Raw genomic sequence first — 19,198 nt, forward strand, 5'->3', positions numbered from 1 at the left:
ATCATTTGATGACATTTAGGTTGTTACCATATCTTAGGTATTATAAATAGTTCTACAATATATTGGGGGTGCAGGAATTGTCAGAGGTGTTTGAACCAGAGCAACTCCATCATGAATAGGAGCTGGGTAAAATGAGGCTGAGACCTCCTGGGCTGCATTCCCAGGAGGTTAGGCATTCTAAGTCACAGGAAGAGCATGGAGGTTGGCACAAGGTACACGTCATAAGGACCTTGCTGATAAAACAGGTTGCAGTAAAGAAGCTGGCTAAAACCCCAAAACCAAGATGGCAATGAGAGTGACCCCTGGTTGTCCTCACTGCTCATTATATGCTAATTGTAATTCATTAGCATGCTAAAAGACACTCCCACCAGGGCCATGACAGTTTAAAAATGCCATGGCAATATGAGAAAGTTACCATATATGGTCTACAAAGGGGAGAAACCCTCAATCAAGCTGACACTCAGTATTAACCATCACAAGTCCATCCTTTGTCAACTTGAACCCATACACATCTCCTGAGATCATACATAATCTTCAAATAAAGACAATAATAAGGTAGTAGTTACATCTAACATAATACAACTATCCTTTGTACAACCGGAAACACATTAATCCCCAACCCAAATACTATTACATAAAGTTAACAATACGTAAATGCTGATGTGAAGTAAATAAATCTTATGTCACATGATAAAGGAAAAAGGAAATAAAATGAAGATATTTTCTTAGTGCAAGTGTATACATGCACAAACATGTTTTTAACAAAAGAGGAAATACTCATGACAATTACTGTACTTATTTCTGCAGCTGGTCACATTGCCATAGATGGTAAGGATGACAACCTTCTTCTACATATTCTGTATTCCCTTTGCCTTCAGCAAGCACCTCAGCTGGTCGTGGTTTTTTCCCTGGTGGAGTGATCCAAATCTTCATTACTGAAGGGTCTGGGCCATTTGTAGTCCGGCCTGGATTAGGCTGTTGCAGTTTCCCCTTGAACTTAATCACAGGGCTTGTTAATACTAAGAGATGACCTAATGGATCTCCTATATCCATACTCTTCCTTACCTCCGTTGTGGAGTAATAGACTGATTTCATCTTGATAGTCTGGGTCAATCAGCCTTGTCCACACTATAACTCTCTCCTTAGCCTATTGACTAAAAGTAGGAGCAGCCCAAAGTGTCCAGGTGGCAATCTTAACACCAGTCTAATGGAATCATTGTTGTGTCTCCTGGTGGCAGCGTTTCTCCATCTGGAACTAAGACCTCTAGGCCAGCAGAACATAACGTCGTGGTAACAGGGGGCAAACATTTTGTTATTGTATCACTAGGGGTGATTATGAGTGGTGCCCTTCCACCCCTTCATTCCTGGACCCGTGAATCCTGGCTATGGGAGAAACAGTACCATGTATGGGACAGTGATTCAGAGCATACATGGCCTTCTGGAGAACTTTGCCCAGGCCTGCAAAGTATCGTCACCTAGTTGCCATTGTAATTGTGACTTCAAAAGGCCATTACACCATTCTATCATTCCAGCTGCTTTAGGATGATGGGGAACATGGTAAGACCAGTGAATTCCATGAGCATAAGCCCACTGCCACCATTTTTTAGCTGTAAAGTGAGTGCCTTGGTTAGAGGCAATGCTGTGTGGAGTACCACGATGGTGGAAAAGGCATTCTGTGAGTCCATGAATGGCAGTATTGGCAGAAGCATTGCATTCAGGATAGGCAAACCCATATACAGAGAAAGTGTCTATTCCAGTGAGGACAAATCTCTGTCCTTTCCATGATGGAAGAGATCCAATATAATCGACCTGCTAGCTGGCTACCCACCCTGAGGAATGGTGCCACATCGAGGGCTCAGTGTTGGTCTCTGCTGCTGTCAAATTGGGCACTCAGCAGTGGCCATAGCCAGGTCAGCCTTGGTAAGTGCAAGTCCATGTTGCTGAGTTCATGCAAAACCTCCATCATTGCCACCATGGCCACTTTGTTCATGGGCCCATTGGGCGATGACAGAGGTGGCTTGGGAAAGAGGCTGAGTGGTGTCCACAGAACAGGTCATCCTATCCACTTGATTAGTAAACTCCTCTGCTGAGGTCACCCATTGATGAGCACTTACATGGAATACAAATATCTTCACAGTTTTTGACCACTCAGAAAGGTCCATCCACTTATCTCTTCCCCAAATTTCTTTGTCACCAATTTTCCAATCCTGCATTTTCCAAGTCCTTGACCATCCAGCTAAACCACTGGCTACAGCCCATGAATCAGTATATAATTGCACATCTCTCCATTTCTCCTTCCATGAAAAGTACACAACCTGAAGTTCTTCCTATGAGGAAGATGTCCCTTCAGCGCTGTCCTTCAGGCATATCCTAGAAAGGGGCTGCAGTGCTGCAGCTGTCCACTTTCGGGTGGTACCTACATAACATGCAGAACCATAAGTGAACCAGGCCCAAGTCTTCCCTTCCTCTGTCATCTGTTAATAGGGAACTCTCCATAAGGCCATCAATGCTGGCTGGGGGAGAGAAGGAGGATGGCAGGAATAGAAACCATGGGCATTTGAACCACTTCCTCATGTAACTTACCTGTACCTTCAGGACCTCCTCAAGGCTGATCATGTATACATCACTTCCATTCGATGATAGAATACCGCTGTGCGCAACCCAATTTATGGCTGGATAGGTCAGAAAGCACCCAGTTCATGATAGGCAGTTAGGTTACATGGTGACTTGTTGACCCATAGTCAAACGTTCAGTTTACACCAAAGCCCAGTAACATGCCAAGAGCTGTCTTTCAAAAGGAGAGTACTTATCTGCAGGAGATGGCAGGGCTTTGCTACAAAATCCTGGAGGCCTCTGCTGTAATTTACCTATAGGCGCCTGCCAAAGGCTCCAAATAGCATCCCTATCTGCCATTGACACCTCAAGCACCATTGGATCTGCTGTATCATATGGCCCAAGTGGCAGAGCAGCTTGCACAGCAGCCTAAGTCTGTTACAGAACCTTCTCCTGTTCTGGACCCCACTCAAAACTGGCAGCCTTTTGGGTCACTTGATAAATGGGCTGGAGTAACACGCCCAAATGAGGAATGTGTTGCTTCCAAATTCTAAATAAGCCCAGTAGGCATTGTGCCTCTTTCTTGGTTGTAGTAGGGGCAAATGCAGCAACTTATCCTTTACCTTAGAATAAATATCTTGACAGATCCCGCACCACTGGACCATTGGAAATTTTACTGAGGTAGAAGTTCCCTGAATTTTAGTCTGATTTATTTCCCATCCTGTGGCATGCATATATCACACCAATAAGTCCAATGTATTTCCTAGTTCTTGCTCACTGCATCTAGTCAGCATAATATCATCAATGTATTGGACCATTACATTGGTCCATTACCTTGGTGTGATAATCTTGGGGAAGTGAAAAGTGATCAAGCTCTCTCACTAAGCTTATGACACAAAGTCAGAGAGTTGATGTACCCCTGAGGTAGGACAGTAACGGTATACTTCTGACTTTTCCAGCTGAACACAAATTACTTCTGGTGGGCCTTGTGGACAGAAATGGAGAAAAAGGCATTTGCCTAGTCAATACCAGATACCAGGAGATTTGTTGATTTGCTCAAACAATAAAACTATCTGGTACAGCAGATACGATTGGAGTCACCACTTGGTTAAGCTTACAATAATCTGCTGTTATTCTCCAAGATCCATCTGTCTTCAGCACAAGCCAAATGGGGTAGTTGAATGGGGATATGGTGGGAATCACCACCCCTTCATCTTTCAAGTCCTTGATGGTGGCACTAATCTCTGCAATCCCTCCAGGGATGTGGTATTGTTTTTGATTTACTTTTGATTTTCTATGTAGAGGCAGATGTAATGGCTTCTATTTGACCTTTCCCCCAATAATAGCCCTTACCCTACCAGTTAGGGAGCCAATGTGGGGGTTCTGCTAGCTGCTAAGTATGTCTCTGCCAATTATGCATTTTGGCCCTGGGGAAATGACCATAGAATGAGTACAGCGACCCACTGGACCCACTGTAAGTCAGACCTGAGCTAAAATTCCATTAATTACCTGACCTCCATAAGCCCCTACTTCAACTGGAGGACCACAATGACGTTTTGTGTCCCCTGGAATCAATGTCAGCTCAGATCCAGTGTCCAGTAGTCCCCGAAACGTCTGATCATTTCCCTTTCCCCAGTGCACAGTTACTCTGATAAAAGGCTGGAGGTTTCCTTGGGGAAGGATAGGAGAAAGATTCACTGCATAAATTATCAGTAGTGTAGTGGGGTCCTTCTTCAAGGTGAGCCGGCTTCCCCTTCACTTAAGGGGTTCTGGGTTTGTAAAATGGCTCAAGTCTGGAAATTTATTGACTAGCCATGATTTTTTTTTAATAATTCAAATTAGTCTTTTGTCCATTTGACCTAGAAGTTTTCTGCTTATATAAATTCAATAGGAATGCAGTAGGCTTCCTATCAATTTCACTTCTAGGAACACTTTGATTAATTAGGTTAATGCCAGAGTGCTACACGACTCAGACTATTCTGATTGCCATTTGCCTCTGCTGTCTATTACTGTAGCTACGACCACCTTGCTTTTGATGGTTGGGTGATGCCACTTGGCCCCTGCCACCTCGGGATCCAATTATTCCCATTGTATTTAAATTTTGTAGTTGAGTGACTGTGGTTTCCACTGTTAGATCTGACGTACAGAAAAGAGCAATTACAGGGTCCTTCAAAGATGCAGATGCTACCCTCATAAATCTATTTTGCAAGGCATTGATCAAGGGTATATCCTCTGGACCCTTTCAGCTGGGACTAGTAGGTCTTAAGTGACTAATTCACTCCAGCATCCCAATTTCCCTAAGCCTTTAGATCCCTTCTACATTAAACCAAGGGAGATCAGGCATTTCCAACTCATTCACAGTGGGCTGTCTTTTCATCCTTATTTCAGCTAACCAAGCAAATAAACTGTTAGAACCTTTTTTAACTCCCTGAGCTGCAAGATTAAATGCAGAGTCTCTACCTAGTGCACCCAAATTAATAAATTCCTAACCCAACTTTATGTTCCTTCCACAATTATCCCACACCCTTAATATTCATTCCCATGCCTATTCTCCAGATTTCTGCTTATATAAATTAGAAAACTCAAGCAGTTATTTTTGAGTGTTGCACACCTTCTCTTGGGTCACACTCTCAACCTCGCCTCTAGGAGGCCACCAGGATTTTAATCTAGTTACAGGTCTAAAAGCAAACAGGGGTTTTGGGGGTGGCTCCTGAGGAGAATTAACATTATCTTGCCTGGCAACTGCCTCAGGTGAGGGTGTTACTGTTGCCTTAGTGCAGGGTTTATCTCTTCAGACAAAGGTAGAAAGGCTGATGGCAGCATGGGTAAGGGAGGGAATGTTCCCATTACTGGGGATGGGGAAGCTGTTTCTTCTGGTGAAAAATGTCCATCAGAGTTTTCAAACTCAGTGTCCCCAGCTTCATCAGGGTCCTCCCACACATCCCTATTCCAAATTGCAGGGTCCCATTCTTTTCCAATCAATATCCTCACTTTAACAGTAGACACCTGACGTGGCTGTGGATGCACCTTTCATTGTAAGTCAGCCACTCATATGATAAGAGCTTGTGTCTGTTTTTCCACAATTTCAGCTCTTTCTCTACAAGCGATAAGACTCTCACTCAGGACAATCTTAGCAGATCTGAGGCTCCGTGTCTGCTTTCGAAGCTGGGAGTTAGAATCTCTGCGTTTATTATTTCTTTCATCACTTTGTCCACTGAACTTAGGAGCAACTAACCAGCTTCATTATGTTCCTTGGTTCTCCACATATTGTCAAGGTATTATGTATAGATTCACTAAACTCCTTGCCTCTTATAAGCAGTGAATCAGGAGTAAACAGGGGAGTTTATTAAGTATTAACTCATACAATCACAAGGTCCCACAATAGGCTGTCTGCAAGCTGAGGTGCAAGTAGAGCCAGTCCGAGTCCCAAAACTGAAAAACTTGCCGTCCAATGTTCAAGGCAGGAAGCACCCAGTACAGGAGAAAGAGGTAGGCTGGGAGGCTAGGTCAGTTTAATCCTTTCATGTTTTTCTGCCTGCTTTATATTCTAGCCTTGCTGGCAACTGATTAGATGGTGCCCACCAAGATTTAGGGTGGGTCTGCCTTTCCCTGCAAATTAACTGACTCAAATGTTAATCTCCTTTGGCAACACCCTCACAGACACACCCAGGATCGATACTTTGCATCGTTCAATCCAATCAAGTTGACACTCAGTATTAACCATCACACCACATCAGTTACAGCATTTCTTCTCTTAAAAGTGTATAAAGTTTGTTTTTGTTCCATATTATCACAAACACTGGTGTTACCAATTTTCATTTTTGTCATTAATAATCTGTATTAAGTTTGATATTAGATACCATTTAAAATTGTGCCTATGTATTTTCTCTTTTGAAATGCCAATATTTTGCTGATAATTTCTTTTGATTAGTTTGTTTTCTTTCTTATTAATTTGTAGAGTTAGTTTATATACACTGAATTTTTTTTCATTTGTTGATTTTAAGAGTGGAAAATATTTCTTCTAATTGTGTTTAATAATTTTGATAAGCAAAAATTCTCAATTTTTATAAAGTCAAAAGCAATCATTTTCTTAATAATTTTTATATTTTGTTTTAATATATACATATTTTTACTCTAAGTTTATGAAGATAGTAATCATTCCTATTCTCTAAAGCTTGATAGGTTGTCTTTTAAATCTCGGCATTTATTCTTTTTGGAATTAAATACGGTATATTGTAGAAAGAAACATCCCAACTTTCTTGTTTATTTACTACCCAAATATCCTAGTATTGTGCATGAGAATGTCTGTTCTTTCCTTGTTAATTTGCAAACCTCATTTAAATATTGTCCCTAGAAGTATGTAGTCTTGTTTCTGAGTTCTTTATTTGATTCCTTCAGTTTCTTTCTCTACTCTGGCAGTACCTAGGAGTCCTAAACACTAAAGCTTCATAGGTCCTGACATGTGGTGGAGAAAATCCTTTAAAAGTTTTCTTCAAGAGTATTGTGCCTAATCTTAGTCTTTCTAATTTCCAAATATACTTATAACCAGCTTATGTTCCATTTTAAAAAATATTATTATTATTTTAAACTTTGTTTGAACACATGGAATCATTTGGGGAAGAAACTACGTCTTTATACTATGAAGTATTTCAATCTGTAAACATACTCAACAATTTTCTAATAAAAATCCATCTATGTTATAACTTTCTTCATGTCTTACATGCTTTTGTTAGATTTATCACCTGGTACTTAATAATTTAAATTGCTTTTAAAAGTGTATTGTTTATTTTTTTCTTTTTCTTTCTTTCTTTTTTTTTTTTTTTTTGAGATGGAGTCTCACTCTGTCACTCAGCTGGAGTGCGGTGGCAAAATCTTGGGTCACGGCAACGTCCGTCTCCCAGGTTCAAGCAATTCTCCTGCCTCACCTCTCAAGTAGCTGGGATTACAGGTGTGAACCACTATGTCCAGCTAATTGTTATATTTTTAGTAGAGATGGGGTTTTACCATGTTGCCCAAGTTGATCTCAAACTCCTGACTTCAAATGATCTGCCTGCTTCGGCTTCCCAAATTGCTGGGAATACATTCAATATATTGTTTAAAAATAAATTTTACTTTCTACTTTTTAGAATTAGAAAGTGACAGTTGTTTGTAGATAAAAATATAACATTTTTTACGTTGTCTTTGTATCCTCCAGCTATTTGCCACACTTCTTAATTCTTGTATGCTTTCTAGCTCCCATTCTGTGTGTGTGTTATCTGTTCACTCTGCTGATTGTTTCCTTTGCTGTGCATATATTTTTAGCTTGATGTGATCCCATTTGTTTATTTTTGCTTTGGTTGCAGGCTATCTGCTATTTATTGCTGTTAAATTTCTTTTTCAGAGAGGGCTTTTATTTTCCCATGTCAAATGTATGAGGTACCATTTTAAACTAAATAAACTGAAGAGTCTTTGACAGACTGGTGATAAATATATCACAAATATATTAAATATGCAGCTTAATATTGTATCCTTCGTTGAATGTGTCAGTGAAATATTAGACATTGTCCTGTTTTATTCCCCCTTAATTTTTTGAAATGTCTGAATTGTCAGAGATTTCTTACACAATAGCTTAGCTGATAAATGAAAAAAGTAAATATTATCCTCACTGATATCTCAATAAACAGCAGACATTTTTACTTCTTTTATTCATAATCTTTGTTTCAGAATATTTTTGTTAGTAAGTTTAATATCAATGACTCAAACTCATATTTATTCATATTTTATAATCTCTGTGGTTGATTTTAGTTCATATTAAAGGTTACAATATTGAAAAGACTAATTAAATTACCTACAAATGATTAAATGATGAAAGATAAAAACAGAGACAAATTATTTACTTTAGCACATATAGGATATACTTCCTACACATAAAAATCAAATAATTAACTGTTTATTAAAAAATCCAAGCAGAAAAAGTTCATCTGACAAATGAACAATGGATGAGTTAGAATAAATGAAACTATTTTAGCCACAGATATTTAAGAACGTTCAAAACAGCTAAAGAAATCATTTTTAATCTGTAGTATATCAATCCTCATTGTAAAATATGGAAAGCTCAGGCTAAAATTAACTTCAATGTTTATTCAAACACATATATAAAGCATACTATTATGGATTTATATAAATAAAATAAATATAGCACATTAAAAAAAGTAAGAGAAAAAAAACCCACATGAAAGGATTGATTCATTCATTTATTTTCTGAGAATTGAAGTTTCATCAATACAGCAAAGTAACAGAAATGAGGAAATTTAAAATCTGGGATGTTACAAGGAAAAGGTCTGAATAACTAAAATCTTTTGGAATCAGTAAACCAGAAAGGGTAAGCTTTTGGGAAAATAGCCTTAATATAAGCATCCCTCAAGCATTACTTTAACTTATAGTATAATGCTTTTTACTTACATTTTCTACATTGTGACTTTTTGAAAAACATGAATTCAAAGAATCATAGGTCAAATTATGCATTTAAAAATAATTTAATATATGCTAAAATTATGTATGTTTGATATATAGTGTGCTTAAATTATTGATAAGCCACTGTAAGAAATTTGGTGCTCCCAAATACCAGCAAGTGGCTACCTTGCCCAAGAGATAAGCACTTTCTGTTGCCTAAAGTTTTAAACATTTCGGAAAGTACTAGCCAGACCATAAATGTATTGATGAAAAAACAATAAAAATAGTTAAATTGTAAAACTAATGAAGTGTCCTGTGCAACTTTAGGTATAACCAATTAGAATAGGGCTGAGGCAACTGTAAATCAAAAACACGAGGTTTATCCAAAGCACTCAGGCTTCCAAATAGGATATAAGAGTCAACCATCTGAATCTCTCTCTGTGCACTGAACTGACCTGGGGACTGTCGCATGAACCATGCAGTGGCTACATCTTTTTGTGCAGACTTTGGGAAAATGATAGAACACATGTCCCTTAAATGCATCAGCTGGGACCCATAAGTGCATCAGCTGGGAATGAATGGTGGTCTAGGCATGGAGAAGAAACTTTCTACCCGCTTTCCCCTCTTCATTACTCACAGTTGCCATTTAGCTTGCTGATGGAAAACAAATGATAGCCATTGAAAGTGAGTTGTGTTGTGCCTTACTATTTCAACAACATGAAACCAGGTCGTTGTTTTGACCCTGAAGCATAATGCCTCAGAATAAAATACTTATACCAGAAAAATAGTTCAAATTTCAAAATATAAGTAAATGTATCCAATATAATTTATAATTTAACAGTCCACCAATGTGATTCAAACCTTATAAAATCAATCAAGCACCATTCCAGAAATTCTGAAAATCAATTAAAATTCTAAAATTTTGAAAGATGAATTACACAATTATATTAATTAATTCTAACTAATTTTAAAAATAAAAATGTATTATATATTTTAAAAAGAAAAAGATAGAAAAATTAACTTTTTTCTTTGGAAAGAGATGAATATGTGATAAAACAATGGTATGTAGGGATTTCAGAAAAGGATCCCAGAGTCCCCCTACCTTTTTGGAGCTACGTACATTCAAGGTCATTGACTAATGAATTTCATACAAAATATGCATCCTTCTAAGTAAACCAGCTGAGAACGATATTACTGCATTCAAGTTTTTATAATCATTCTATAATTAAAGTCCCAATGTATGTTCAAATGAGCACATCTCAACTTTGTTTTAACCTATGATCCATTTTGGTAAACATCAAACTCTTATGTTCTCCATTAATGTCATTTGAGTTTCAAAATAAATTAGGTATTGTCACCAAGAGCATGTCAAATCAATGATAATATTAGTAAAAAATATTATAATGTGAAAAATAAGATCATTCTGTGCTTAAGGTCTACTTGTTTGGCACAAGGTTCACTGTCCTAGGAAGTGGAGAAGTTTAAATACAATATAGGTCACTTTCAATGTCAAGTCTGTTTTATTATTTAGTTTCCAAGTTAAAATTTTATCATAAAATTTGTTTGACTTTTTACTTCTACACTGATTAACAAAAGATATTAGTCCTGAGATTCACTTTTGTTATTCTGTCCTTGGAAGTTGCTCCTCTTTCTTTGTCTATGAAAAAATCAAAGTACTCATAAATGGTTCCCTCTGTTGTTTCAAGACAGTATCAGTACTCTGCACTAATACACTGTATCTGTTCTTATATACTAATTAGGTACAGCCATAATAAATAGATTAAAGAACAAGTTTTATTTAATTATAAGAGAGAAGGCTTCTCAGACATACACACAAAAAGTGTGTCTAGCAATAATATATTTTGCATGATATGCCAAATAAGCTGATGAGATTTAACCTTACAGAGGCTTTAGCATTTAAAACAAAAGAATGTTAAAAAAAAAAAAACATGAAGGAAGGAAAGCAGAAAGGAAGAATGGAAGCTCATCTTTTTATAAAAATAATTTATGTATCAAAGAATGCCAAACCTGAGCTGCAAAGGTTAGAGAAATGAAAATCAAGTTTGTCTTTTTGGAGTCTTTTTTAAAATCATTGTTCCAATTTGTTCTTAACACTTACTTTAAATTTACCAAAACAACAATGAATTTTCCAGGAGACTTCATTAAAGGAACAAAACAAACAGTAAAATTTTACACAAAGAGGCAACTATAAGGGTATAAGATTTGAGAAAATAAAAATGCTTCAAACATAGCATTTATATAAGAAACTGCTATTGATATCACAATGGTAATTATTTTAGATCACTACATGGTGACAAAATAGTGACTGCCTTTTCCCTGTAGCTCCATACCCCAATTCAACATTTCCATATCTACCAAGGTTAAATGTGCACGAGTTCCTACATTTTTGCAGTTCACCAGAGACAGGAAACACAGATGTAAGCAGATGTAAAGGACACTGAAGCTGTGTGCATAGGCTCTGGGGAAAACCTGGCTCATATACATTCATGTGGTTTGATTTTATTTTGTTTTTAAAATGCTTGATTATATTTAGGGCTTAAACTGAAGGAAATGGGCCTGCTTTTATACCTAAGGGCGTTGATACATCTTACAATACTTTTTTGCTCAAAAGTAAGAAAATACTTCACTCAACTTTGTAGCTAGGATCATGCTATTACCCATTAGCAACAGAACATGAAGTAATATTTAGCATATCTTCAACCACAGCATGGAGATGTGCTAACATTGGGGTCCTCTCTAGATGTAAATGTATTTAAATAAAATAAAATCATAAAGTGTTAGTAAATAAATATTTTAATTATCCCAGTAACTTTATAAAATAATCCATTGTCTCTCTGTATCTGGAGAGGTCTTGGTGAGGATAATATAAGATTGGAATCAGAAACCAGGAGGGAAAGCCTCATTGAAACACACTGGTGTATGATTTCAGGTATACCATTTAATTTTTAAATATTCATTCTCATCTATCAAATAAAGGGTTTGGTGCTTAACTTATAGGCATATTTTGAGAAGTAAGTGGAAAAGACATGTGAAACTCCTTCATACACTGATGAATTCATATTTATTTTTTTAGGGCAAATTAATCCCCCTAGAACATTTCCAATAGTAAAATTTCAACTGAGTATCACTTCTGGTATTTTTCAGTTATATTCATTAAATAACTTTTCAAAAGTTTAAATATCTGTTCTCACCTACACTATTATTTCTCTTACATAGCTTATATAAGTTAATAGTACCACAATCTACTTTTCAAAAATTTCCATCATTAAAAAGAATATCTTCCACTATCTTACCTGCCTATTCTTCCTTTAGCTTCTGACTCTAGTCATAGGGAATTTTTTCCATCCTTTATATTCATATTATTTCCAACTTCTTTAATTTCATTCATACTCTCCTACCTGTGCATCACTCTAGTACTTTAAATTACTTTGCAAAATATTGTCTTAGCATATCCATATTCCAATTATCTCTTTACGTGTTTGTTTCTTTACATAGATGTTAGTTCTCAACAGTGTAAAGAATATGGCTCATTAAGTTTTGCATCTCCAGTGTTTAAAACATTGCTTGAAACACAGTAGTTATTCGATAAATATATGTTGAACTAAAGTACTTAAGGCTATTTTTGACACATATGTCAAAATTAAAAATTAAATGTCTGGTTTATGAAAATGAAGAAAAGTTCAATTTTGAGTTCTCCTTTAGTTTAACCTAATATTTAAATTAAAATACATTTCAAAAAGTCGAAATATTTCTCCTGTAACAATATGTTTGGAATACACAGAAAGGACAGAAAAGAAATGAAATGAATATACCTTGGGCAAAATAATAAATGCCTTTTCAGATTTCAAAGTTACCATTTATTTTCCAAATTCTTATGATGCACCTATGTGCCTACAAAATCTAACTGCAATACTTATAACAGGTAGATGGTTATGTAAAAATTGCAACCTAGCGGAATTATTTATTAATCAGTGACAAAGGTTTTAGCAGCTCTGTGGTATGTTGTTTTTATTTTACTGAACAAGATAAATTAATAAAATAATCAGAGTAGAATTAATTTATGGTAACCACATAATATGTTAAATACTATGTTGTATTGGTTAAATGTCACTTAGTGTGAACTTTATTGTATTGGATAATTTAATTTCTTAAATTAAGTTTTCTTCAAACACTATCTTATTACTTTGTGATTTCCCCTAGGATCCAACATGAGAAAGAAAATCTATTTCTTAAATTTATAAGCATAGAATTAAAACATATTTAATGAGTTGATAAACACATCTGACATGGATCTCTTACACAATTAAACTTCAATAAAGTTTTGTAACATATTTGATACTTAGGTTTTCAATTTTCATTTGCCTAATTTAAACATACATGATAGCCTTTCTCACAACAATTTAAATTGTGTTTTGAAAATATTTTTTTCATCTAAATTTTATTTTGGAATGAAAAGACAAGAAAGAAGGCATGTCTGTTTAGATACATACTATATATGTATATATATATCTCTCTCTTATAAGTTCTTATTTTCATACTAATCTTAAATACATTTAAGAAGAATGATAAAACACATATTTGTGTATTGATGGTGGTCTTATTTCTATTTCTACTAGCAAGAAAAAATATAACTGAATTGAATATCCTACAAGACTTAATGATATTAAAGAAAATATATGATAGAATATATTACAATAAAAATTTATAATGAATATATAAAGGGGAAAACAAAATTTCTGTAGTGCTGTAAATCAGAACATTTAAATGTTTGGACTAAGCAGATATTGAGAAAGCAGAAGGCTATTAGGAAATATATTAGCAATAAGACATAATTAATCTCTTTTCTCTTAGATACTCTCATTTTATCTATCTTTTTCTATATCTACATAGATATATGAGAGAAAAAAAGAGAGAGACAGAGGGAGGGGCGGGGGATAGATATAACCATTCACCTTGCTAGTTATCCAAAAGGTCAAAATGAATAAAAGTGGTAGACAAATTTGGAAATTATGATCAATTATGTTACTAGTTACTGTTGCTCTTAGTTCTGTGCTGTAGCTTTCTCGTTCAAAATAAGTGACTGAGATTTGGCTGGACTGAAAAAATTTAGAAAGCAATATTACCTGAAATAAATTGTGTGTAAAGTTTAACACAAGAATTATTCTTAGCAAAACAAAAATCATGACAAATTTGAGTATACTGTGCATACAAAGTCACAGTACTTTGTATCATTTAATTTTCTAAAAGTAAGGCATAATTTTTAGGTATATTCCAATATCACAAATTGGCAAGAAATCCAGCATTATTACAGTCAATTCCTTAATTTAAATAAAGTCATCTTTCTCAAATACAGATTTCCTTGAAACATCAGATTGTGTAACCAATATACACATGAAATTGATAATATTTTATAAAATTTGCTTTAGCTCATTCTTATAGAAAAAGTATACTTATTTTGTTTGTAAATAGCTGCACTCCATGAAACAAAGTATAAGACATATTACATACATGTACATAATTTTCTGGAAATGTATTAAGGATAAAATCAGTTTTTTTCAAATTTTAATGATTAATGCCAAGTGTTAAATACTTGCAATGTATACTATTCTGAGATAGTTATAGATCTGAATAAAAGAAATCTAATGAAGTATTAAAATTGAAGCATTGCAAATCCAAACAATACACAGTTGCATGCTATAATCTAAGTTTTAAAATTACTAAGTAGTATACACACATTGTTTCTTTGTTAAAATCAGAAATTTGAATATATGAAAATGAATTTGCAGAGAGAAGTTTGATGAATACAACAAATGTCTTAAGGGAATTAAAAAGTGAAAATCTCAACCAGTACTTTATAATGTCCTTAAGTCTTCTATTATAGAAATGCCATTTTTAATGATTGTAACTGTTACTTCTATTACAATTATTATGTATTTATTTATTTTGAGACAGAGTCTTGCTATGTGGCCCAGGCTAGAGTGCAGTGGCACGATCTCAGCTAGGTTAACATCCTAGGTTCAATTGATTCTTGTGCCCCAGCCTCCGGAGTAGCTGGGATGACAGGTGCAAACCACCACGCCCAGCTAATTTTTGTATTTTTAGTAGAGATAGGGTTTCACCACAGTGGCCAGGCTCATCTCAAACTCTTGACCTCAAGTGATCCACCAAACTTAGCCTCCCAAAATAGAATTACAGGGGTGAGCCACCACACTGGGCCTGCAATTATTATTTAATGTGAGATTTAAATAGGTGTTTGGAAAAATATACATGGGAAATTTGATAATTGTTTAAGTCATTTTTTTAGAATCCTTGAAGGTGTTTAAGTACTGTTTATTCAACATTTAGAAATTATAATAATATAGAAGAAATGGCTTATTGTACTGTACAACCTAATATATTTATTCTACTTAAAAGGAAGATTCTTAATACTTCTTTCTGATATCTACATATACCATGGATAAAAGTCTATAAGTATGATAGATACTTATGTATTTTTTCTACCACAGTCAATGAGAAATGTTAAATTCACATTTGACACTTGCTTCCATGGGTTTGCATCAGCAATAGGGGTAAAATCTCCTTTAATCACACTTACAACTACATTTTTATCTTTCTCACTCAAGAAGGTATATGTAAAATCAAATGAATAAGACCAACTTAATGATAGGGAAAATCCTATCTCCTAATTTGTTCTTATACAATACACTTTGCTATTTTATCTTGTTTTAAAAGTGAGCCCATATGGTATAAGCCATAATTGATTGAGACATTTTAATGAGTGATGCTCGATTGTCTTAATACAGAGTGTGTGCAACAGATCTGATACAGTAGACAGAATTGCTGCGCATTATGGCAAGGGTGACTTTTTTCCCTCCATCTCTCTCACTTAAAACGAAGGATATTTAAAAGAGAAATGTCTTCTCAAGTTTAAATGTTGAATTTGTGTCTAAGTTATTATAATTATTATCCATATTATTATATTAATATTGTGATTTCATAATAATTTATTAAGTTTTTTTGTTTGTTTTGTTTTGTTTTTTTGAGACATAGTCTCTCTCTGTCGCCCAGGCTGGAGTGCAGTGGCGCGATCTCGGCTCACTGCAAGCTCTGCCTCCCGGGTTCACGCCATTCTCCTGCCTCAGCCTTCTGAGTAGCTGAGACTACAGGCGCCTGCCACCAAGTCCAGCTAATTTTTTGTATTTTTAGTAGAGACTGGGTTTCACCGTGTTAGCCAGGATGGTCTCGATCTCCGGACCTTGTGATCCCCCAGCTTCGGCTTCCCAAAGTGCTGGGATTACAGGCGTGAGCCACTGCGCCCTGCCGTTTTATTAAGTTTTAATATTTATTAGGTATTATTTTATGCTCAAGACACCGTTCTAAAAATTTTATAAATGATTGTTATTTAATCACCATAGTAATGCTAAATGTTATATAATTTGCTCAAAACTACTTAAACACCGACAGAGCCAAGATTCAAACCCAGGCAGTTTCACTCAATAACTACTGTTTTCAACCACAAAACACTATCAAATAATAAGCAGTTATTATGTATTGCATGACATAGATTCTTACGAATGTATGAAGTCATTTAAGGGAGTCCATAAAAAAATTTAATACTTATTGAACTCTTATCAAATTTGTCAATTAGTGTGTTATTTGATCCTTACACTAGCTCTAAAAACCACCTTTTATAATTAGGCTAATCTTTACAGATACGAAAATAATTAAAAAATAGAGATGTTACAAAAGTTGACCAAAGTGTTAGGAACTTGCCTAAGATAAAAAAGCTAGTAAAAGGCAAACTTGCCTTTGAACCCTGGCCTATAATTCCAGAATACATGTTCATATTCATTGTTAGTGTGATATATAACCAAGAGAGCTGACATGGCACAAATGGTGCCTTTTAAGTTCATAACAGTTTGAGGTAACATTGTGTTTATTATCATGAGGAAGCATAAGATTAGGTATGCATATGCATATAGGATCAGCAATACATTTCTTATTTTGAATTAATGTTAATGAATTGATAGGTAATTCAGATTATCTGTATGTTGATAATTGTACTTATTTATGTAATGCAAAGCACTAAAGTCAGAGTAGAACTGCACGCTTTGTTGGAACCAGTATATGAATGTTACTGGGCAATTCACAGCAGGACTAGCAGCTGGTTGTTTTGCCTCCACTTTTTTAAGATCTGTTCATTTCTTTCAAAGATATGCTGTTGCTCCTAATCAAACATTTCTTCAAACATCACTCACAATATGGGTTTCTCTAAATAAACATGAGTCTCTCATTGCTTAGTATTATATAAAATATATATTTTAAAAATAACTAATTTACACAGGTTCTAACTATGTACATCTCTCATGTCATTTTAATCAGTTTTATGGTTTGCTATCATAGATGATGTTATTAACTATTATCTTAAGAGTATAATCATAATTTTCCTCAAATAATTTCAGGGAAATTACTCCCAATCTATATCCTATTTACAATGTGTGTATGTCATATAATTTAAAAAAGTATACATGTATTTTTTGCAAAGAACTAAAAGTAAGAATTAAAACATGAACATTGCCTCTGTATGAGAGCTATGCCATTTGACATCTCTTTCTTCATTTTTCTTTCCAATCGGAAAAAAAAGTGTTTAAACTTCAAGGAAAAGGAAGCTTCTACTTGCATGATGGTATCTTTCTATTTAAAGATACTTAGTTATTTTCACCCAGAGCTTTCACGGCATTTTCACACTATCTCATCAGCTAGTCAATAAAGAATTATGTGCAGAGCTATAATTCTTTTTTTTTTTAACTTTTGCATGTTTTTTTCTAAATTGAGCCATGATTCACACTTTTGTAATATAGGCCTTGATTTATAAACTCAAACCCAGATGTTTGATATTTCTCCATATAGTTTTGTTGAGCATTGCATCTGTTTTACACTTCAGATCAGGAGTATAGACTCCATGGAAACTTAGATAAGTCCTATCTTCAATGATCTTTTTAACATTTCTCACATGGAACGAGAAAATTATTCTATTTCATATGTTGCTTAACCAAAATATGAAAAGCTTTAATATTTTGATAAAGTACTTTTCATAATGGCTATGCTAATTGTAATCTGTGGAAGCTTGGTGAAGTAACATACATATTTTTAAAGAATTACTCTTCCCTGGCTGGGCGCGGTGGCTCACGCCTGTAATCCCAGCACTTCGGCCGACCGAGGCGGGCAGATCAAGAGGTCAGGAGATGGAGACCATCCTGGCTAACACGGTGAAACCCCATCTCCACTAAAAAAAATACAAAAAATTTAGCCGGGCGTGGTGGCGGTCACCTGTAGTCCCAGCTACTCAGGAGGCTGAGGCAGGAGAATGGCGTGAACCCGGGAGGCAGAGCTTGCAGTGAGCCGAGATCGCGCCACCGCACTCCAGCCTGGGCGACAGAGCGAGACTCCATCTCAAAAAAAAAAAAAAAAAAGTCCAAAGAATTACTCTTCCCTTAATGAACTGAAAAATTTAGCTAGTTAGATCTCTAATATTTTTAATTTTATAATTTTGAATAAATGTACGCACTATACTCACATCTCAAAAAGCTACAAAAAGAAAATCAACCAAACAAAAACCATAAAGGAAAAAAAGTAAAATAGAAGACACTAGTGAAAAAGCAACAAAATGCAATAGAGAAAATGACAATGATAATATGTTTATCAAATTGATAAATTATAAAATCTGATCAAAAAAAGAATCCAAATAATCACCACCAAAATGAATGGGAAAAAATAAATTTATTTATCAGTTTTTTTTGCCAATAATTTGTCTGTATAGAGTAATTCCTCAGAAACGCTAAATCTTATGGAAAAGGAATAGGAAATCTGACACGATGTATTTTATAAAAATGAATTCATTATTTAATAAACAATTAGAAAATTCCAGGTCCAAAGGGTTTCTAATAGATATCTTCTATATTTTTAAAAAGAAATAACATCAATCTTACAATTTTTTTTTCAGATTTTAGCAAGTAACTAATTTTATGTAACCAACATAACGTTTACATCAGAAGTTGACAAGCATAATACAGAACTCAAAAAAAATCCTTATGAATATCTCTCATGAACATGAATGCAAAACTTCTTAATTACATTTTAATAAATCAAGCAAAGAACTTAGAGCTACCATTCAAACCAGCAATCCCATTAC

Source organism: Pan paniscus, chromosome 14 (assembly GCF_029289425.2).
Source record: "Pan paniscus chromosome 14, NHGRI_mPanPan1-v2.0_pri, whole genome shotgun sequence".
Taxonomy (NCBI): Eukaryota; Metazoa; Chordata; class Mammalia; order Primates; family Hominidae; genus Pan; species Pan paniscus.